At 37.0% G+C, this 23,719-nt stretch overlaps 1 protein-coding gene and 1 pseudogene across 1 annotated transcript in view; one reads left to right on the top strand and one right to left on the bottom strand.

Annotated features, from left to right (window-relative positions):
* The window catches only part of CCSER1 (coiled-coil serine rich protein 1), a 1,228,673-nt gene that overhangs the window by 123,734 nt on the left and 1,081,220 nt on the right, over positions 1-23,719 (top strand). The gene's annotated exons all lie outside the window — the stretch shown is intronic.
* LOC133765785 (glutamate dehydrogenase 1, mitochondrial-like) lies at positions 15,794-22,919 on the bottom strand (annotated as a pseudogene).

Below are 23,719 nucleotides of genomic sequence, written 5' to 3'. Positions count from 1 at the left end.
ATACTGGCACATCACAGGGTACTCCTTAAATATATACAATTTTTATGTATGTTAAAACAAAATGTCAATATTTGTGATATTATGAATTAGTAGAAAAATCATATTCTTACATATTTTATGTGATTGATACAATTCCTGACTAACTCATTAAGGCTCATTATAGGAAAAGTAATAACAATCTTTACATACAGGATTGTGTTTTTGTTGATGTATACTACTATAGTAAAAATTAAGTGGGAAGTAATGTCTTGATTAGTGGAATTATTGATTATGAATAAATTAAAATATTTTCTCTTGAGCCTAATTTGAGTTTCCTTTTAAGAAAACCCAATAGAATTGTAAATGAAATGTAGATATCTACAAATTTATTGGTCTAAATCTTCAAAACTATGACTCAAGATAGACAAAACAGTTATACTCAGCTCTGCAATGATTTGAAATTATGAATGCACGCTACATTTAAAAGCACTATTTGTATTTCAGGCACCAAACCAGAGTCATAACAAGAGTTTACAGCTAGAAAGGAATAAGATATCATCTAAATTTTAGTCTCCCAGTAGCTAGATGAAGAAATTGAGACCTAAAGTCATATAAGAAGTTAAAGTGATATCTTTTTGTAGGAATCAAATTTCCTGACTCGTATGTTTATACTACAAATGTTAATTTATCTGACACAATTTCATGCATGTCTACAAAGTTATGTGTATATTTTGTACATATACACATATGTATATAATATGATTATGTAATATATGCATATTAACATTATATAGTAGCAAATATATCAATCTTTATAACAAAGGAAAATGATACTTTATAGGATGAAAAGTCTCAAAAGTAGAAACAGAAGAGAAATTAGTCCTTTTTTATTTTTTGTTAGATTTGGATATTAAATTTATATTCAAAACACACACACAGATGTGTGTATATTTATGTGTACATATATAATCTTTATTGTGAATGATATAATTACATATACTTATGTAGGTATATATTTTAATCTCGTTAGTGGTAATTGTCATTCATCAAAATAGATAGCATGATAATAAAAGGAATGTAGAGATGAGAAACAGAAAACTTAATTTTTCCCTTACTTAAAAACTAGATACCTTTAGAAAATGAGTTGATATTCTTGAATCCATTTTACTTTCTTTCCTATACTCTAAAGGTTATGAAACCAAATGTGCTGGTTTAGGGAAGGCTCAGGATAATTATGTATGTACTATAGTTGTCATAGTTATTTGTCCAGTTAGCACTATGAGACACATCAGCAAATTGAGGCCAGTGGCCTTCGTTTATATCTCAGTGTAGGACTCCAATATACCCACATGATTAAAATCTGAAAAATATATTACTGATTACATTAGCACATAATTACCAGAAATTAAATTATAAAGTTAGGAGGCATGAAATGATTCTTAGGAACTGAGATAACTAGATATGATTTAAGATCCAGTCTTTATTCTTCTTGGTGTGATCTGATTTTTATCAACAACAGATAAAAATATGGACTTTCAGATTGGACAGCGATAGTTCAAAGTGCTGTGCTAGCCACTTAATAATAACTATAACCCATTTGATTTATGTCTCCATGTTTCTGTAATTTATAATAATATCTTTCTGCAAAAGTTACTGATATGAAATTAAATATCACATGTAAAAAGCTTATCACACTGTTTGATATAGAAAATGTTCCAATAAATATTCTAATAAATATTCACACATATTTAGGTATATTTTACAATCATATCATTGTTGTTGTTAGTAATATACTGACATTTTTCATCTCTCTTAAAACCCAACTGACTTTTGCAAACATTAGAAATATGTTATTGGTAGCAACATAGATAGCAATGCTTTCAAAGCATTGGTGGATTTGTAGGTAGTAGCATGGTGAAACATCCAACAGAATCAAGTATTTTATGAGTCATCACATTTCAGTTAGTAGTCTTTCAAAGTGTAATTCACTCATCATTTCATAGCTTAATTTTATTCTTATGCTGCCAGAAATTTGGTAATTTCTAAATACTATTAAAAATATCAAGTAATAAATAAATAGCATTGTTATAACTCAAAAAAAATAAAACAAAAGATTTCAATAATGATAATAGCCTGATTTAGGAAAAGCAAAGGAAATGCCAATCCATGCACTCGGATAACACACTTGTGAAACTAATTTGTTTTATTTGCAAAGCCATAAAATTTAATATTAAAAAATGTAGACCAACCAATAAATGGATACATAAAGATTTATTGGAAGAAAACAAAACATAGATCAGCATCCTTGACATCAATTAAGATTGATGGTGTCATGAAAGAAGTTGCAGAATCCTACTGTATCTATTATCTATATCTGTCTCTCTATCAAAATCCTACTGTGTCTGTCATCTATATCTATTCTTTCTTTCTTTCTATCTGTCTGTCTGTCTGTCTTCTCTCTATCTATCCATCTATCTATCTACTGTCAAAGACCATGATTACACTGTGGTCGTAAATCATTAAGAAAATTGTATTTTTCTTTGACACAGTTCAGACAATGAAAATGAATTGATAAAAATGAACATATTAAAAATGTGAAAAATTACACTATTTGTTTTTGAATCTGGCATACTGCAACTCAATTTTTTTTTTAAATTACAGGTTTTTAAATTTGAAATTTACAGGTTTCTAATTTATTTTGCTGTCATTTTGGCTACTGTCTGAATAATAGAAATTAAGATAATAGAATGAATTTTTAAAGACTTTTTAGTAATTAAAAAATTTTTCATTTTCTTTTAACCCCTTTGCAAAAGAACTTATTTGTAACACATGTATATATAATAAGTAAAATGATTATATATACTATAATTAATAATGTGAGACCTGAGCCTGGATCAAAGTGCAGCTATTTTTAATTAGGCCTCCATCTTGTAACTTGGGCCTGACCAGGCCCTGAACTCTGAGCCAGAAGCTCCTAAAAGTAAATAAATGAACTCCCCTTGCAGTAAACTCTCCTAGCAACAGCCAATTAACAGATAACAGAGAAATACCTAGAGTTTCTGGTGTCTTCTCAGGGCAGATAAGGTGATTGATAGCTACCTGAGACCCTGCAGTTTGGCATGTACACCCCATCAGCTCAGACCCTATGCTTTGGCCAATCAATTCAAAAGGCATCAACCCCAAAGCCATCCAACCACCTTTAGTAGGTCCGTTCCCGCCACTGGATGCACTAATCAATTCTAGGAGATGTCCTTTGAAATTCCCACGGAATGAGATGATTTGCTAAATGGTACCATGATGTATAGAATGTCTCTGAAAACCCTATAAAACCCCTGTTAACTGAAGGGTCAGGGCTCTCAATTCAGACCCGCTATGTCGGTGTTGATTGAGAGTCCAGGCCTGGACCTGCAATAAAACTCTCATGTGCTTTACAGTGGTATCGGCTCCTTGGTGGTCTTTGGGGACAACTGAACTGGGGATAACAAATAATAATATAATAAGTATCATACCCTGATACTTATTGACTAAAACAGAGTTGGATATAAGTTTATTCTGAGTGTTACTCTGCTCAGCTTTGAGACTTTTTAAAAATGTCCCCTTCAAGATGTGGCTTTTGTATCTCCTTATTGTGTCTTGAAAACATTCACTAGAAAAAGTGCACGGTGTCATTTGCCTCAGTATGTACTTTTGAATACTAATTATGAAGGGCCCTCAATGGAGTAGGCCTTTCTTTGTTTGCTGAACTGGATTACAGTGAAAATTGTTTACAGGAATAATTCTGAGAAGAGCCTCTGAATCATTTTGCACCACGGCACAGGTGTTTTTTTTTTTTTTTTAACTCTCTTTTTACTTTTTTGAAATTTAAAATATTTTATGTCCCCCTCAAGATCTTTTCTCTTTGTTGTTTGCATTCTTTTCTTTCTCCTCCCTGAGATATTAACCTGTGAGTCAATTGGCATAGGCTCAGGAACATTATATTATATGTTTCCAGAAGTGCTTTAAATTTCTTTGTGACCATCTCTCTGTTCTAAGCTTCAAATGCCTTAAATATTCATTCTCAACTCATACTGAGACATGGCTTAGCGTTTAAATTTCTTAAAACAAGAGACTTGCCCTGGTCTTATAGAGCTTTAATTTTAAGCAGCAGTTTAGTTTTGAAGATTTTCTTCTGACTAGAGAAAAAGAGAGTCATAGGTCAGAAAAAGTAACAGCAAAAGGCAAGGATGGAGAAGGGGAGGGGGAGGAACAGTGGGATGAAGGTGGTCGGTTCTGTTTGGGAGGATCTGAATGAAATAATTTTAAATGTTTGAAATTGCCCAAGAGATAGTTTAAACTTTTCAGTTATCAAGAAGATTTTAGGAACTGAGGGTTTTTTTTTTTGTTTGTTTGTTTTCTGAGATTTTATCAAACCGAAAAAACACAGGCCACTGGATATTTGGGATTTTGTTTGCTTTTTGTTTTATGGCTCTTATCACATGAATAATTTTGTTCATATTAAAAATAACCCTAAGTTGTCGATGCAAGTATTATTGTTTTAGTCAGCTAAGGCTTCTTTAAAAACAAAATACCACAATGGGCAATTGGTTTTCTTACTGCCTTTCAAATAAATTAAAAAAAATACATTTTTAAAAATTAGAAAAATATACTAGACTGAGTGACTTAGACAACAGAAACTTGTTTTCTCATGCCTGAGTGTTACAAGTGCAAGATGAGGAGCCAGCCCTGTGGCATAGCAGGTAAAGCCACCAACTGCAGTGCTGTTCAAGTCCTGGCTGCTCCACTTCCAATCCAGCTCTATGGTAAAGCAGTGGAAGCTGGCCCAAGTTCTTGGGTCCCTGGACCCATGTAGGAGACCCAGAAGAAGCTCCTGGTTTCTGGCTTTGGATGGGCCCAGCTCCGGTTGTTGTGGTCATTTGGGGAGTGAAACCAGCAGTTGGAAGACCTCTGCCCCTCTGTAACTCTGCCTTTCAAATAAATAAATAAATCTTAGAAAAAAAAAGTGCAAGATGAAGAAGACAGCATGATGAAGACAGCAGGTCCTCATATCTAGGAGTTAAAATAAATTGTTTGTAAACTCAACAACGAGATATGGAAGATCAGACTTTACACAGGACTTACATCATTGTCACAGTCAGAGCTCAGGAGGGCACTCAGCTTACAGGTTGAAGTTTCTGAGCCAGAGTTATTAGTGGTGTTTACAGGTGAACTCGGAGTTACCAACTGTCCCCAAAAGACAACCAGAACTCAACTTCCTAGACAGTAATCAGGGTGACTTAAGAGAAGTTAGGGGAGGATGTTTCTAGGTGTGGGGGTCTGACTCAGGGTGTTTCAGATGTTTATTTTTTCCCATTGGAGCTCTTTGTGGAATTGAATGAGCTTTATCATGGAATAGTTTAGAACTGGTGGGCACAGGAAAGCAAGAACTTGAGGTGAGTTTTCAGGATGTGCTACTGCTAAATGAGTGTGGGTCATGTGAGCAAGTTGTTCTCCCAAGCTTTCTCCCAAGATGGATTCAATGTTTTTTTTTTTTTTCAACTTTTATTTAATGAATATAAATTTCCAGTATACAGCTTATGGATTACAATGGCTTCCCCTTCCCATAATTTCCCTCCCACCCGCAACCCTCCCCTCTCCCGCTCCCTCTCCCCTTCCATTCACATTAAGATTCATTTTCAATTCTCTTTATATACAGAAGATCAATTTAGTATAAAGATTTCAACAGTTTGCACCCACATAGAAACACAAAGTGAAACATACTGTTTGAGTACTAGTTATAGCATTAAATCAAAATGTACAGTACATTAAGGACAGAGATCCCACATCAGGAGCAAGCGCACAGTGGCTCCTGTTGTTGACCCAACAAATTGACACTCTAGTTTATGGCACCAGTAACCACCCTAGGCTGTCGTCATGAGTTGCCAAGGCTATGGAAGCCTTCCAAGTTCCCCGACTCTGATCATATTTAGACAAGGTCATAAAAGACAGAGTGAGGATAGTAACCAATGATCCTAAGAGTGGCATTTACCAGGTCTGAACAATTATACAGCATTAAGTGGGGAAGAGGACCATCAGTACACACAGGTTGGGAGTAGAGCCATTGGTGGTAGTCAATGTTTTTTAAAATTTATCTTGCATTTGTCACTGACTTCATTCCTGTTATAAAAATATAAAATGAGATTGTCATACTGAAAAGTCATTATGTGAGGGCAATTCATTTCCTCACACAAATTATTCAATGCCATATATATTTGGCGCTATTTTAGTTCCTGCCTTTGTGAAGTTTATATTCTAGGGGAAAGGGACATAATCCCCTTAAAGTGTTGCCTTAAATAGATACCTATATATTTATCCCATTAAAATATATACTTTACAAAACATTTACATAATCTATACAAAAGTATAACATAAACATATGATATTCAGAAAGATTAAATTTTGGAGTATAGTAATCCCCGTGAAGTATCTGTGCTGATAATATGTTATGTACTACCTAGAATTTGTCAAGTAGTATTTTGAGGCAGCTATTAGCTAGGCCAGAGAGGGCATGGTGAAGATTATAATAAAGTTATTAACAGAGAAAAAACGTTCACACTGTTTCCTACAATCTGTGGAATTTCCTTCTTTCTTTTTCTTTTTGAGATTCAAGCAAAGTGCGAGGCGATGAAATTGCGTTGGCACACAGGCAAAATGATAGTTATATTTAATAGCTGAAATCAGTGGTTGTCACAGGTTAATACTTTGGCCAGCGCATTCTTCATCCTTTAAAAATGTCTTACTGCTATTCTTTCTTCTTTTCGAACATGTCAAAGAAAGGAGAAGATAAGTAAGGGTGAAGTTAGAGTAGACCCATTTGAAAAAATAACCCGTTCTACCTCCATATCCATTTTACAAAGCTTGCATTTTTGTCATGGGTATTTTAGACTTGTGCCAACTTATCAAAAATGTCACATCTTTCAAACCTTTTTTTTTATTTTTTAAAGTTTATTTGAAAGGCACAGTTAAACAGTGAGGGGGAAGGGGCTGGGCTGAGCAGAAGGCAGGAGCCAAGAGCTTCTTCTGGATCTACCATATGGGTACACGGTCCCAAGCAATTGGGCCATATTTTGCTACTTTCCCAGGCACATTATCAGGGAGCTGTATCAGAAGTGGAGCAGTGGGAATTTGAAATGGCACCCATATGGGATGCTGGCATTGCAGGTGGTGGTTTTACTAGCCATGCTACAACTCCGGCCCCACATCTTTCAAATATTTTAGCATCTTTACTGTTCATTATTTAATATGGACACTAATGTTGGTGTCTGGTAATATTTGTACCCTTGGCACAAATAAGTAAATGACACATAACCATTACTATGAAGTCATATTCTATGATGGCAGATTGCATGAGTATTCTTAGTGACATTTTTTGATACTAGTGTAATCCCATATTTATTTTATGTTGTCACAAATTTACCAAAGATAGAAAAAATAATCCAAGATAGAAATAGCCAGAAATTGAATTTGAATTTCAGAGACTCATATTTTATGCAGACCTAGTGTTTGTTTGTTTATTTTTCTTTATTTTTTTAACCTAGAAACATTTTATTTAAGGTATAGAAACTTCATGCATTTCATTAATACAAGTTTACGAGCTTAGTGATTCTTCCCACTCTACCCTCCCTCCTACCTGTGCTCTCACCCTTCTTCCTCTTCCCTCTCCTATTCCCATTTTTATTTTTTACTAAGATTTATTTTCAATTAACTTTATATACATAACCCTGGTGCCATCGCTATGGCTTAGCAGATAAAGCCACCACCTGCAGTGCCGGCATCCCATATGGGCAACCAGTTCAACTCCCAGATGCTCTTCTTCCAGTCTAGCTCTCTGCTATGGCCTGGGAAAGCAGTAGAAGATGGCCCAAGTATTTGGGCCCCTGCACCCACATGGGAGACCAGGAAGAAGCTCCTGGCTCCTGGCTTCATATCAGCACGGCTCCAGCTGCTGTGGCCAGTTGAGGAGTGAACCAGCGGATGGAAGATCTCTCTCTCTCTCTCTCTCTCTCTCTCTCTCTTTCTCTCTCTCTCTCCCCTTCTCCCCCTTTCCCCCTTTCCCCCTTTCCCCCTTTCCCCCTCTCCCTCTGCTCCTCTCCTTCTTTCACTCTGTAACTCTAACTTTCAAATAAATAAGTAAATCTTTAAAAAAAAATGATTAACCCTATACTAAGTAAAGATTTCAACAAATAGTATGAAAAAAAAAAAAAGTTCCAGACAAGGGTGTTCAAAGTCATTGCATCTCAAAGTGTCAATTTCACTTCTATAGATTATCTTTTATAATTCTATTGATTACCACAGATCAGGGAAAACAGTATTTAAAAAGTACCATTATCAAAAGAAAAATTATTGGTAATGGGCTGCCATTGTGGCATAGCAGGTTAAGCTGCTGCCTGCAAAACTGGCTTTCCATATGGGTGTTGGTTCGAGTACCAGCTGTTCCACTTCCAATCCATCTCCCTACAGATGGCCTAGGAAAAGCAGCTGAAGATGGCCCAACTGCATGGGCCCCTACTACCCATGTGGAAGATGTGGAAGATGCTCCTGAATCCTGGCTTTGGCCTGGCCCAGTGCTGGCTATTGCCACCATCTGGGACATGAACAAGTGGATGAAAGATCTCTCCCTCTATGTCTCTCCCTCTCCCTGTGTAGCTCTACCTTTTGAATAAATAATAAACCTTTTAAAAATTTATGGGTAATTATTGTTTCTCTACCAATATTTAACTTAATAACTGAAAATGAATGTATTCATGTTTGTTTGAGCCTCATTTCTCAGGTTTAGCAAGCATAATTTACAGTAACTATGACGTTTATAATATTGGAATCTAACTGTTCCAATCTGATAGTTGCAGATACTTGTTATTTATTGTGCAGCTGATCACTGACTAAAAATCACAAAGATAAAAATCTTTAAAGAAAAAAAATCCGTTAGGGACTAGTAATTTATGAAACTTTACACAGAAAAATGATGGGAAATGCTTGAGCTCCCTATCTTAATAGAGCAAGTCTGGAGAAGCAGCTATTAGGTGTTCAGCTTCAGGGTCTAGCTTACAACTTAGATATCTACATGTCACGAAACTGGATTATCCAGACCATCCTAGCATGGTTTTTCATAGCAAGAATCTGGAACTTCATAAATCTGAGCAAATTATTTTGCATGTCAAAGGATTTGAATATTAATCTGTCACATAGAACAGCTTTTCAAAGACTGCTGCTTTCTCTGGCAGAGATCAGCAACTTGTCAGAAATGATGTTTCAGTGAATGTCCAAGGGAAAGTTGTTGTGGTTGCCCTACATCTTCGTGGAGTGTGAGTCTTTAATTCAACCTGGAATGTAATTATGCTCATGTCTCATTTACATCTACATATTTCCTGAATGTTGCAGTGACATAAAATGTGCATAGAACTTCCATACTATCTGAGAAGGCTAATGGAATTTGAAGAAGAGTGTTTAAAGCAGGAAATAATTTATCAGAATTTATAGGTCTTTTCGTAAACTATGAAAATTTAGTGTCCTTTCAAGTAGCTAACTGTTTGGGGAGAGGCCTCAAAGTTAATAAAGATTTGGTTTTGTTGATGTGGTTTTATTGTTTTTCTTCCTTCTGCCTGTTAATTTGCATGGGACTCCCATGGGAACATCGGGCTGTTAGTTACTTGTCATATTTGCTTGAATGCACAGAACATTGCTATGTACCTTTACTTACTTGATTATGTATTTCCATAGCCATTTATTTTACTCATTAAACTAGCACCAAATTTTATTCAAGACTGGTTTGTGTGGCACCTTAGCATTTGTATTTATAATTGACGTTTTTGGTGCTACAGGATTAAATGCTACCAATTTGCCTTCATATTTATGGCTTTGAAACTTGGCCCTATTTATTAATCTACATGATTGTACTTCCTGCTTTTCAGCAATTACTTCTTCACATGAAGTAGGATAGAGGATGAGAGAGAAAAGACAATCATGTAGTTGGTAATTTGGAGTCTGTTCTAATTATAGCAAAGGATGAGGAAACCCAAACCATTAGCTGTAGTCTGTCTCAGCTCTTTGTATTATTTAAATCATCCATTGAAACTGTACACCTAGCATATTTCTTTGTGATTTGTAATTCATATGTAGAATTCTCAAGAATGGGGTTTTTTTTAGGTAATAATCGAATAATTTGTTTCTTAAATGGGACAATGAACATTATGTAGATTATATCACTTCTCAAAGTGAAGCCATTAAGTAAGTATTGGCACTACAGAACTGAAGACTAATCTATTATGTTTCAGAGCCTGGGAGATATTCTTGTTATATCTGATACAATTTCTTCAACAAAGATTAATAATTCATTTTATTCTTGTTCTGGTCAACGCTAAAGATAGTTGAATAAAGGAGTGGAGAAAAGAAAGAGGAAGAAGGAGGCAAATGGGAGGAATTGGAGGTAGAGAGAGAGATAATAATTAATTTGTTATATGACAATGTTGGCTAGAATGTTTGAACTGAAAGGAGATATCATGAGAAAAAATACAAAAATAGCTGTATAATACTTTGATCAGATTTAGCTTGTAGTCAAAGAGTCCTTGTTTTGTGTTTATTTAATAACCACTCATGGTTTATTCTGTTCAATGTAGTGTGAAAAATAAGATCCAATGTTTGAGAGAAAATTTACTTGAGACCTTTCCAGAAAATATTTATATATTTTTTTGCTATAGTACATCCTCTTACTAGGAATTGAGTAGTTCTTTTACAACCTTTCTGACTGTTGAAATCAAATAGAAAAAAATCCCCTCAAACAGGGTAAGAAGTTCTTTTTTTTGTACAGTGTTATGTTGTCAAGGTCTAGAATATAACTAGATAATATATAGACTCTCAGTACGTAGTTCTTGAAAACAAATTGTGTTGGGGCCAGCGCCGTGGCTCACTTGGTTAATCTTTCACCTGTGGTGCCAGCATCCCATATGGGCGCCAGGTTCTAGTCCTGGTTGCTCCTCTTCCATCCAGCTCTCTGCTGTGGCCCGGGAGGGCAGTGGAGGATAGCCCAAGTGCTTGGGCACCTGTACCCTCATGGGAGACCAGGAAGAAGCACCTGGCTCCTGGCTTTGGATCGGCACGGTGCCGGCCATAGTGGCCATTTGGGGAGTGAACCAGCGGAAGGAAGACCTTTCTCTCTTCTCCATCTCTCTCTCTCACTGTCTATATCTCTAAGTGTCAAATTAAAAAAAATCTGCCAAATTGTCTTTTAAGGTCCATTGCGCATGCCCACCACCAATGGATGACAATTAAAAAAAAAAAAAAGAAAAGAAAAGAAATTGTGTTGTTTATTCATGGAATAATTACATGAATAAATTACATAGGAAAATTACATGAAATAATTATGTAAAGTGATTAGTTTTATAACATCATATTATCAGTTCCATGCAGATTCAAAACTAAGACATGTCTCATTTTTGCCTTTTGTTCTGTGTAATAATCATCAGTATTGAACAAGCAAAAAACCTAACAAAATTGTCAAAGCAAAGCAAATTCTATTGTGCTTACAGGTGAAGAAAGTGATCCTAACTGCAGCACACATGAAAGATTTATTTTTATCTAATAAATGGCAATATGTATAATAAAATTAGATTCAACATAGTTTTTTTTAGTATATAACTATATCTCATTTTATATAAGCTTTAAAATTGTTTTTAAAAGATTAATCATTTAGGATGAACATTTATTGTGGTGGTTATGATGTTGTTTAGAATAGCCATATCCCATCAGAATTTCTGAGTTCAAGTCCTGGTTCTATTCCATTTCCAGTTTCCTGGTAATGCACCCCTGGGAGGCAACAGATGATGACCCAAGTTCTTGGGTCACTGCCACAGATATGGGAGACCTGGATTGTGTTCCAGGCTCCTGGCTTTGGCCTGGTCCAGCCATGGGTGTTGTGAGCATTTGAGAAGTGAACCAGCATTTGAAAGATCTCTGTCTCTCTGTCTCTTTCTCTGCCTTTCAAGTAAGATAAAATGAATAATTTTTAAATCTTTCAATGAAGAATAATAAATGTTATCTTAATTTAGTGATTTTTATACTTTGACAGACCTGTTTACAGTGTGATTCCAAATCATGCATAAATTTTACATACTTCTCTATAAAGAATGACAGTAAAATGAGCTTTGGTTAAAGCACTCTTCCTCGAGAACACCTTTTACTGTTTATGTAGAATGGGTTCCAAATTGTTTGTATTCTAATAGAGCAGGTACTTTTTTCTTTTCCTTTTTTATTTTTCTATGTTCTGGATTCTAGGATATCAGATTATAGAAACTGTAGGGTAAGCATTTGAGTATTTAAATAATATAGGTCTTGTCATACATGTTTTCCCAGAATAGATAACAACTATGATTTCATCTTATGCTTGGAAAATTCATAAAGTCTTATTTTGAGTGGTAGAGCAGAAACTTATTTGTCTGTACTTACCATGGCAAATTTACTATAAGGATAGCCTCAGGGCTCTTTCTAAATTTGAAATGAGAAACATAACCGGGAAAGTCAGCACACTTATCAGAGTGCTTTTTTTTTCTCTAGGTGAATTAACTATAGATATGAAGTTTTCCTCCTGTATTAGGAGCATTTTTACTTTCATAATATTGCACTGTAGATGATTGCTGAATGGTAATTTGAACTGTCAGTCCCTTGAAAGTCTCATTCATAAATTATACATAGAATATATGGACAAGTCTCTGTGGTACTTATGTAAAATATTTTTTCCTCTATCATTTAGGTAACAAATGTAATGAAAACCCATCTAGGGGAATCAGAATCTATTTTCACTGTTAATTATAAATGCCTTTTAAGAGTGCAATTGTTTGTTTCTGTGTAACAAATTTATCTACAACTTAATTACTTAAAGCAGTAAGCATTCATCTCTATGATTTTTGTGGGTCAAGGTTTCAAGCAGGGTTTGACATGGAGATTTTGCTTCTGCTTTCCAGTGTTTAAAGCCTTAGTTGGAAGACAAATCCAATTCACTAACACATTTGGTGCTTGTAGGTGATGGTAAACTGAGGGCTATGATGATGGGACATTCAATATAACAACGATGTGGACTCTGCTTCCTCACAGAATGGCAGCTGGTCTTAGCAGCCGGTGTCCCAAAAGTGCTAGAAATAAGACTTGGTGCTTTTTATACTCTAGTTTCAAAAGCCAGACCATGTCACTTCTACCATCATATTTTAGTCAAGGCTGTCACAAAGGTCTTCTTGTTTCAAAAGGAGAGAACTGAGACCTGCATTTATCAAGAGAAGTGTCAGAAATATGCAGATGAAATAAACATTGAAGTGGCCAACATATATTTCCAAATCCACACATAGATTTTTTATATAAAGTTTTTATATAAGTCCATAAAGTTCCTGAAGGTCCCTCATATGCATAAGTTTCCAAATTTTTTGCTCTAGAATAAACTTATCTTTAAATTCCATTTTCCATGAACATTTTGAAGTTCCCTGGCACTTCCTGCCACCATAAATATTAATTGTCCTGCTGAGGCTAAAGTGCAAAATTTGAACAAATTACATACCATTCCCTTGAGTTTCTCGAAGCAGTAGACCATAAGTGATGATTTTCTAATATTATGTGTGGGATCTGAGCCAGCAATGAGGGACTTTGAAGACCTCCAGTGCTGTTAATGCTGTCTGTAGAAGTTTGGAAAACCACAAAAGAGAGTCTTATACTCTCAATGGTGGCCGTGTAGATGAAATACTGATAAAATTTTAAGTATTTATCATAAAACAATTATTATTTATGATTGTTCTTTCTGATTGCCTCTGTATTAATTGTGTGTATAAAATGTATTTGTTTATTTGAGTATGTAATGCATATGATAGGATGTCAAAAAGTTCATTGAATATACTTATTGTCTTTTTATGTTAAACATTGGAAAATGTAGACTTTTAATAACTGCTTTTTATCAGAGATTAACTGATGCAGTTACAAAGTAGTTAGGAATTTCTGAAAGAGTTTTATATTGTTAAAAAAAATAAACACAGGGGCCTGCACTGTGGCTCACTTGGCTAATCCTCCGCCTGTGGCACTGGCATCCTGGGTTCTAGTCCCAGTTCGTGTGCCAGGTATTAGTCCCAGTTGCTCCTCTTCCAGTCCAGCCTTCTGCTGTGTTCCGGGAGAGCATTGGAGTATGGCCCAAGTGCTTGGGCTCCTGCACCCGCATGGAGGACCAGGAGGAAATACCCGGCTCCTGGCTTTGGATTGGCGCAGCGCTGGCCGTAGCGGCCATTAGGCGAGTGAACCAGCGGCAGGAAGACCTTTCTCTCTGTCTCTCTCTCACTGTCTATAGCTCGCTCGCTCTCTCTCTCTCTCTCTCTCTCTCTCTCAGTGTCTAACTCTGCCTGGCAAAAACAAAACAAAACAAAGCAAAAAAAAAAAAAACACTGATTCTTACTTAAATAATATCTAATGCTTCACTGGGACACTACTGTTCAAAAGGCCCTGGCCAGGTAACTGTCAAACCCAACCCTGATCATTGGCTGTTTCCAGCCCACTGTCAAGGAAGGTGGGTGCAGAAGGCAAAGCCTTTCTACAGAAGGGCAGAGGCAGGCTGAGTGGCAGCCATGGCTGATGTTCAGAGCCAGCCATACTCCAATCAAGGGGTCTTAGTGGTTTTTTTTTTTTTCTAGGATATTCTACTTGAATTATCGTCCAACTAGTCAACACAATCAAGCTTCAAAGGGAGAAACAATTAATTCACATGATGAAGCAGTTACTGCATTCTTTGGACTATTTGTCATAATTACAGCTTTTTCATTTATTATGTTTATAGGTATTCACTGCTTGATTGAAGTTAGGCTTGTTAAGCGATTAAAGGCAATTTTATTGCACCAGCATGTACTTATTTATTCTAAAAGAATAAAATGTGTAGAGAGAAACAGCTTTCATTTTTGTTTGCAACTTGTAAAATTGAGTTATTTTGTTGATGTAAAATACCAATAACTAATTGAGGTCCATGACACCTTCTCAAAACGCCACATACCTATTTCTTAATGTGTCAAAGTGGTAGCCCATCCCAGATTTGACCAGAGCAAAAGAAGCAAACTGTGGACTGCTCTTGATTATGTTGCCTTCCCTGGCAACGGACTGACGGTGCTGGAGCAAGGCAGCTCACAGCAGATGAAAGAAATTTTCTGCTTAAAGAGACAGAAATGCCTAAGCAGTGGTCTGGCACAGGTGATTTCTATTTATTTATTTATTTATTTATTTATTTATTTATTTTTTGACAGGCAGAGTGGATAGTGAGAGAGAGAGACAGAGAGAAAGGTCTTCCTTTTTGCTGTTGGTTCACCCTCCAATGGCTGCTGCAGCCGACGCACCACACCGATCTGAAGCCAGGTGCTTCTCCTGGTCTCCCATGCGGGTGCAGGGCCCAAGGACTTGGGCCATCCTCCACTGCCTTCCCGGGTGATAGCAGAGACCTGGCCTGGAAGAGGGGCAACCAGGATAGAATCCAGCGCCCCGACCGGGACTAGAACCCAGTGTGCTGGCGCCGCAAGGTGGAGGATTAGCCTGTTAAGCCACGGCGCCGACCTGGCACAGGTGATTTCTACTTCCACACTCTCAGCTTGTACATGATTCCCTAATCTTAATTTCTTTCTTCTTAAGGGGCTGATTTCGATTGACTTGTTGAGAATGGTGTACATTACCTCGTGAGTCATTGGAGATTAGGATTTCCATGGTTATGTGTAAACTTGTTATAGGTCAACAGAAGTTACAGGTGAAGAGGGTCATGGAGATGTCAGCCACGATCCTTCTATGTGAAGATCACACTGGCTTCATTGTACACTTTGAAGACTTTCTTGATGGCATTGACATAGGCATCTGTGGGCCAATCTCCAAGTTATACTGCATGACTGTGCACATAATTTGCCTGGCATAATGCTCCATTGTGTAGGCTCAGAGAGCATGCACAATGTCTTTCTCAGATTTACCCAATATCCTGTCCTGGAGCTCTGCTGTGGGAATGATAGGAATCGGTCCACCATGCTTCCTAAATTTTCTCTCTAAACTCTCATGAACAGACATGAGGAAGTGGTAGTTGGAATCCATCTCATATTTGAGGGTCAAACAGCCATAATTGACATGATTCAGATTCTTCATCCACTCAAAATAAGACAGTGTCACTCCTGAAGCATTTAAGTAGTGATCTGGAACAACTGTAATGTTCCTCTCCAGGAATATCTTGTCATCTTTGGGCATTGTTGGTCCATTGGCACCTTCAGCAATGATATTGGCTTTGACCCTGAATGTGTTGGATTTGGTCAACTGTTTATTGCTGGCAGCAGAGATCAGTATGTCATAGTCAGCCTCCAAGATACTTCCTTCTTAGACCTTTGCCTTGGGGAAGCCCAGAATTGATCCATGTTGCAATTTGAAGTCTTCCAGTTCCTTTGGGTCAATAACTCTGGAATTTTTTCTACCAAATTTTTGTATCCTCCTGTGTTCTATATTACATGAGATATATAATTTTATACAGCATATATACAAATATGTATGTACATACACACTTACAATCCATTTTTAGCTATACTGAAGGTTAGATCATGTTTGGAAGAAGGCAAGCATAATGTCAGAAAGTTTTCAGTCATTATATTGAAGCATGAACTGAATGGACATCTTTCAGAAATATTTGGAATGGGAGTAGACATTAGTAGGAGCAGTATAGATTCAGTCGTTTGTTGGGTATTTGGAAAACTGTTTTTAAGATTTACTTATTTGTTTGAAAGGCAGAGTTAGAGAGAGAGATATCTTCCATACACTGGTTCCCTCCCCAAATGGTCACAACAGCCAAGGCTGGGCCAGGGCAGGCCAAAGCCAGGAGCCAGAAGTCAGGAGCCAGGAACAGTATGGATGGCAGGGGTCCAAACACTTGGAGCATCTTCTGCTGTCTTTCCTAGGACATTAGCAGGGAGCTGGTTCAGAAGTGGAGAATTCAGGCCATGAACCTGTCCCCATGTGGGATTCCGGTGTCACAAGTGGTGGCTTTACCCAATGTACAACAATGCTAAAGCCAAGGTTTCTTACAATTTTTAACAGTTACTTTTTTGCAGTGGTATGCCCTTCTCTGAGTACAATTTTTTAAGATAAGCTTTCCTGGAACTTTCTCTGAAACACAAGCTCAAGGGAATAAACTGATTCTGATTTTCTGCCCCTTATATGCTTGCCATGCTTTGCCTTAATCATACACTTTTGGTTAAAATATTAGTAAAAGTAATTATTTATTTCATTTCCTAAAATGGCCATTGTGTTAATTTTCTGGAACTGTTATTACATTAATCAAGTACCACAAGCTGGATGGGTTATATAACAGAAGTCTTATTTCCTCTGAGTCTGGAGCTAAAAGTTCAAGTTCAAGGTGCTGGAGGTTGGTTTTTCCAGAGGCCTATCTTGGTTTGTAGATGACTTTTCTGTTTATCTTCAGATGGTCTTCCATCTGTATCCCTGACTGCATTTCTTCTTAGAACACCAGTATGTTATATTGGGACCTACCCTAAAGACCTCATTTTGTTGTTTTCTATTTTATTTTATAAAAGTTTTATTTATTTGAGAGGCAGAAAGAGAGAAATTCTATATCCACTGGCTCATTCCCCCAAATGCCCACAATAGGCAGGTCTGGGCCAGGTCATAGCCAGGAATCTGTAACTCAATCTGGGTTTCCCGTATGGTTGGCAGGGACACAAGTGTTTGAGCCATCTCCTGCTGCTTCCCAGGGTATGCTTTAGCAGGAAGGCAGAATTGGGAGTGGAGCTGGGACTCATATCCAGGAATGTAGGCATCCTAATAGGGCCTTAATCACGGAAAAAAAAAATGCCCTCACTAATGGCATAATTTTAATTTAATGGATGCAACTGAAAACCATTATAGTTAGTGAAATAAGCCAGTCCCCAAAAGACAGATACCATATGTTTCCCCTGATCTGTGGTAACTAATAGAGTACCTAAAATGTAATGTATAGGAGTGAACTGGACATTTTGAGATTTGATGGTTGTTTACAGCCCTTGCATTTTCTGTTGAGGCACAGTGTTTTCTTTCTTTCTTTTTTATTTTCTTCACACTATTTGTTGAATGCTTACTTAGTTTAGGGTTAAGTATACGATCATTAAGTAAACTGAAAGTAGATATTTGTAAAAATTAGGAGTGGGAATGGGAGAGGGAAGAGGAAGAATGGTTGGAGCATGAGTGGGAGGGAGGGTAGGGTGGGGAAAACCACTATGTTCCTAAATCTGTATATATGAAATACATGAAACTTGTATAACTGAAAAAAATTAAAAAAAAAAAAACCTCTTTAACGACCCTATTGTCAAGTATATTGACAATCTGGAGTATTGAAACTTAAACATATTAGATTTTAGTAGTTGATCTATTTTTATTCATTTGGAAAACAGAAAGAGAGAAAGAGGAACTGAAAGAGGCCTTTCATCTACCAGTTCAGTCCCCGAATGCCCACAACATTGGAGCCTAGGCTAGATCAAAGCAGACACCTGACTCTCCCATGTTGCTGACAGGACCCACTTACTGGGATTATTTCCGCTTCCCATCAAGCTGTGCATTAGCAAAAAGCTGGAACTAGGAGGAGAGCTTGAGCTTGAACCCACCCTTGACTTTTTAAGCTGACCAATTCATCCCATAATACCTGTGAAATAATTACATTCTTTTTTTTAAAATAAAATACTTTATCTGTAAATTTCTTGCTGTATACTTAGGAAAAACTTTTTATTATTATTATTATTTTTTTAATTTTTTATTTTTGACAGGCAGAGTGGACAGTGAGAGAGAGACAGAGAGAAAGGTCTTCCTTTAGCCGTTGGTTCACCCTCCAATGGCCGCCGCAGTAGGCACGCTGCGGCCGGCGCACCGCGCTGCTCCAATGGCAGGAGCCAGGTGCTTATCCTGGTCTCCCATGGGGTGCAGGGCCCAAGGACTTGGGCCATCCTCCACTGCACTCCCTAGCCACAGCAGAGAGCTGGCCTGGAAGAGGGGCAACGGGGACAGGATGGGTGCCCCGACCGGGACTAGAACCCGGTGTGCTGGCACCGCAAAGCGGAGGATTAGCCTAGTGAGCCGCAGCGCCGGCCAGGAAAAACTTTTTAAATACTTATTTCTGATTTAACAATCAAGAAAGCCATTGACTATTTCAACTTGCATTTGAAGTGATAAGGATACATTTATGCCTGCCATAAGCATATTAAAGTATTTGAATTACAGTAATAGAATAGGTGGCCTTATAACTAAATTCACACTCTTGTATGTTTTTCTTTGTCATTGGTGTTTCAGTTGATTATAGAGATTTGTGAAAAAAACTACTCAAAAGCTGAGGCAAGAAAAAAATTTGAGATTGTGTGGGTCAAAAATATTTAATTTCAAGTAACAAAATTTTATAATCAACTTGATAACTGTGGAAGCATGTGTCAAAGATAAAAAGGGTACTATTTCTTCCCAGTAACAAAATTAACAGACTTTGGGTCATGTGATAAAAGACTGAATTCAATGTTGCCTTTTATGTTACAGCTTAGTTTGAGTTTCCTGCATGTATATTTATTTTCATATATTATTTTTTCCTACAATCTGTGCTTTCTCCAGGATATTACCAATTTGAGGTAATTCCTCCACATCTTTTAAAACAATTCTCAAGATAATATTACCTCTACACAACCTGGTTGCATAAAATACTTTTAAATTATAACATTATAATTTAAACTGCCTCCTAATTAATTTAAAGGTCTTTGGCGACCTTTTTTTTTACCAGTTCTTTTCTCTCATCAATATCTACTTTCACTCTACGGTGTCTTTGTAATATATTGAAAATTGTATTTTATTTTAATGAAGGAAACAAATACAGACTATGACTTTGTGTTTGAAATAGGAACATTCTCCCTTCTGATTATTATTATTTTTTTTTTTGACAGGCAGAGTGGACAGTGAGTTGGTTCACCCTCCAATGGCCGCCGCGGTTGGCGCGCTGCGGCCAGCGCACCGCGCTGCTCCAATGGCAGGAGCCAGGGGCTTATCCTGGTCTCCCATGGGATGCAGGACCCAAACACTTGGGCCATCCTTCACTGCACTCCCTGGCCACAGCAGAGAGCTGGCCTGGAAGAGGGGCAACCGGGACAGAATCCGGTGCCCCGACTGGGACTAGAACCCGGTGTGCTGGCGCCGCAAGGCGGAGGATTAGCCTAGTGAGCCACGGCGCCGGCCTTCTGATTACTCTTTACTCCACATTTTTCCCTCATTTTCACTGTGCTATCATTTCTATTCATAGAAAATGGTTACTACAGGGCCAGCATTGTAACACAGCAAGTAAAACTGCCACCTGCCATAGCAGCATCCCATATGGGCATGGGTTCGTGTCTTAGCTGCTCTCCTTCCAATCCAGCTTCCTGCTAATGGCCTGGGAAAAGCAGCCAAAGATGGCACAAGTGCTTGGGCCCCTGCACTCTCCTGGGAGATCTGGAAAGTCTTGGCTTCTGGCTTGATCCTGGCCCAGTGCTGGCCATTGTGACCATCTGGGGAGTGAACCAGCAGATTGAGAATCTCTCTCTCTCTCTCTCCCTCCCTCCCTCCCTCCCTCCCTCTCTCTCCCTCCCTCCCTGACTTTCAAATAAATAAATAAATCTCAAAAGCAAAGAAAAAGAAAAAAGAAAGCGCTCATCACTTCTCACTAGATTTATTTCTGTAGTATTGTCCATGATCTCAGTTGATTTTATTCCTATGGTTTGCATGTGTTACCCAGGCTATTTGTGGAAAATAGCTGATCATGTTGCTTCTTTGTTTAATTATTGATAGCAATCCTAATTAGCCTGTGGATCAAATGCTAATGATTTAGAGTTGCTTTGAGGTTCCCTAATGTTTTGGCAGTAACCTGTATCTCCAGCTGAGTCTTCCTCTACTTCTGGTGTCTTTCCTAGCTGCTAACCATACTGAATGGAATATTTTGTGTTTTCTCATATCTCACAATCTTTAGTATATTATTTCCTATGCTTTGCTAACACCTTTTCACTAATTTCTCACTTTATTTCTGTTCAATATCTTGTTTATTTAACAAACATTATTGAGTATCTCTGTTGTTCATGGCCACTGTGTTAAGTAACAGGATTGAAAAAGACTGCTGCAGTCCTACTGTTCTGTTCCTGCTCCTTATTTTAACTGACTGGCTTCTATGATTGCCCTCCCTATATAGTAGTATATTATATTTTAAATAACTGCTTAGCAAATATTTTGTCTTTTATCTGTCAGTTCAGTACCTATAACAGAGCCTGGAACTGCTATAACGTAAAGAATGCTGTAAAAGAGTGAATATGTGTGCATGCTTTTGCTCAATATTTGCTGTTTGTAGTCATGATACAGTGATTTGAATCTTATTTTCTTGTCTCCCATTCCTCTTTTGGTTCTAGATTCATATTATTTCATTAAGATCCTTTATATAAACATTGAATTAAAGATCTTAATACAATGAAAATATTTAGAGGTTCACCAAAACTAGTATTTAATCCCAAAATGTCATTGCTGACTGGCATATTTATCAACCAGAGAAATTGAACCAATAGGAAATAAGTTGCTTTTGCTTCATTTGTTTTTTAAAGAAGAAATCTCCTTATGTAATTTTGAGTACTGACTAAATAAATCCAAAATCTGTAGAACAAGTAGGCATCAGGTAGGGCAGGCTGGAACTTTTGATATGGATATGATTTTTATCCTCATTGGGAAACCTCAACTCTGCTTCTTAGCCTTTTCAACTGACTGTCTTAGGCCATCCAGATGGTCTAGAATGATTTTCCATCCTTAAAGTCAATCAGTTGTTGCTCTACTCATATGTAGAATATTCCTTCAAAGCAACACCTGAATAAATGTTCCAATAACTGCAGCCTTGAGCCTAGCCTGATAGGTGTATCAAAAAAGAATCACAACCAATTATAATAATATCTATTACTATTTTATAAGACCTGGTCATTTCCTTAACATTATACTACTTACCTTAATGCATTAATTCATTAAATAATCAGAATAATCCAAGAAAATACTATATTTAATTATGTATATACAACTGCAAAGAGGTGAATTTGATTTGAGAATCCAATAGAAGTTCTATATTAGCATGTGTTTTGATCATGTTTCTTCATTGATATATCTCATGTACCTAGAGCAGTGCTAGTCAAGAAAAAACAGCAATAATTTGGAAATAAATTTGAAAGAATATATTTTCCTAAATTGTATTACTTCTGATTCCATAATAAGATACTTACTGCTTATTCTCTAGTAGAGCAGTAGGAAAATAATTGTCATAAGTCATTTTGCAGGAAAGAACTTGCAACACAGAGTATTAGTTAAATGAGTCAAAGCTGTATTATGTTCTGAGGTAAACTGCTTAATAGTTACACAGTTTTCTTAGGATAAAGATATCAAATATGGCCGACGCCACGGCTTAATAGGCTAATCCTCCGCTTTGCGGCGCCGGCACACCGGGTTCTAGTCCCGGTCGGGGCACCGATCCTGTCCCGGTTGCCCCTCTTCCAGGCCAGCTCTCTGCTGTGGCCAGGGAGTGCAGTGGAGGATGGCCTAAGTGCTTGGGCCCTGCACCCCATGGGAGACCAGGAGAAGCCCCTGGTTCCTGCCATCGGATCAGCGCAGTGCACTGGCCGCAGCGCGCCAACCGCGGCGGCCATTGGAGGGTGAACCAACGGCAAAAAGGAAGACCTTTCTCTCTATCTCTCTCTCTAACTATCCACTCTGCCTGTCAAAAAAAAAATTTAAAAAATTTAAAAAAAGATATCAAATATGAGAATACCGTGGAAAAGCAACATAATTGAAAAATATGAACCTTTATACTTACCGTATGACTTCAGAACATTCAAAGTATTTAAATGAGAATCATCATGAAGCATATGTTCGAGGGAGTAGAGGTGAAATGATGGAATTCATGTTTTGCTACTCCCAAGTGGTGTGACCTTGAACAGTAGACAGTGGGAATAAAAAAGTGCTGATGCCAGGGGGTTTTTCTAAGGGATAATGCATCATTAGAACAAAGAACTGTGTGTATCATAAATGTATTTCAAGTGTTTTTGTTGAAAAAGTAAGTTACCCTTCCATTGGTTTAAGCTTTTTTGCTGTGTTGTTATGTGGTGAATTCATGGATCTTGGATAGTTGGAAAGGAAAATGGAAAAATTAACACTCAATGAAGTCAAAAGCAAATTCTTTTCTTTGAAGGGTACAAGTTCCTCAGTGGTAGTAAACTATTGTGATGATTTGGGTGAGTAATCTGAAATATATCAAATAATATTAAAAAGTGTCAAATACAGACCATGTACAAGTTAACTATACTCTAGGTACCTTCAGGAATTATGAATGTCTCAGTTTTTCATAAAGAAAAATGCTTCTCTTAATAAATTTTAATATTTTGTTAAATTTATTAAAAACATCGCTTGCTTAATACTTTAAAGTTGATTTTGTAAACTCAAACCAAAGAAAGACATTGAAGAATTTAGTAAAGTAGCTTTGAAATAATAAACTGAATAAGAGTAATTTAAAGTTTCACTGTTTAGGTTTTGCATCTCAGTTTATTATGAGTTGGAAAGAAATACCTAAAGAATGTAACAGTAATAGAATATTTTCCATGTAATTTCCCATCTTAGATTATTTGTGACATATTAAGGGATTACATGACTAAGTCAGACTAGAAACTAT

This window comes from Lepus europaeus, chromosome 8 (genome assembly GCF_033115175.1).
Source record: "Lepus europaeus isolate LE1 chromosome 8, mLepTim1.pri, whole genome shotgun sequence".
Taxonomy (NCBI): Eukaryota; Metazoa; Chordata; class Mammalia; order Lagomorpha; family Leporidae; genus Lepus; species Lepus europaeus.
Note: the sequence above shows the minus strand (reverse complement) of the source record. Positions and strands in the feature narration are given on the sequence as shown.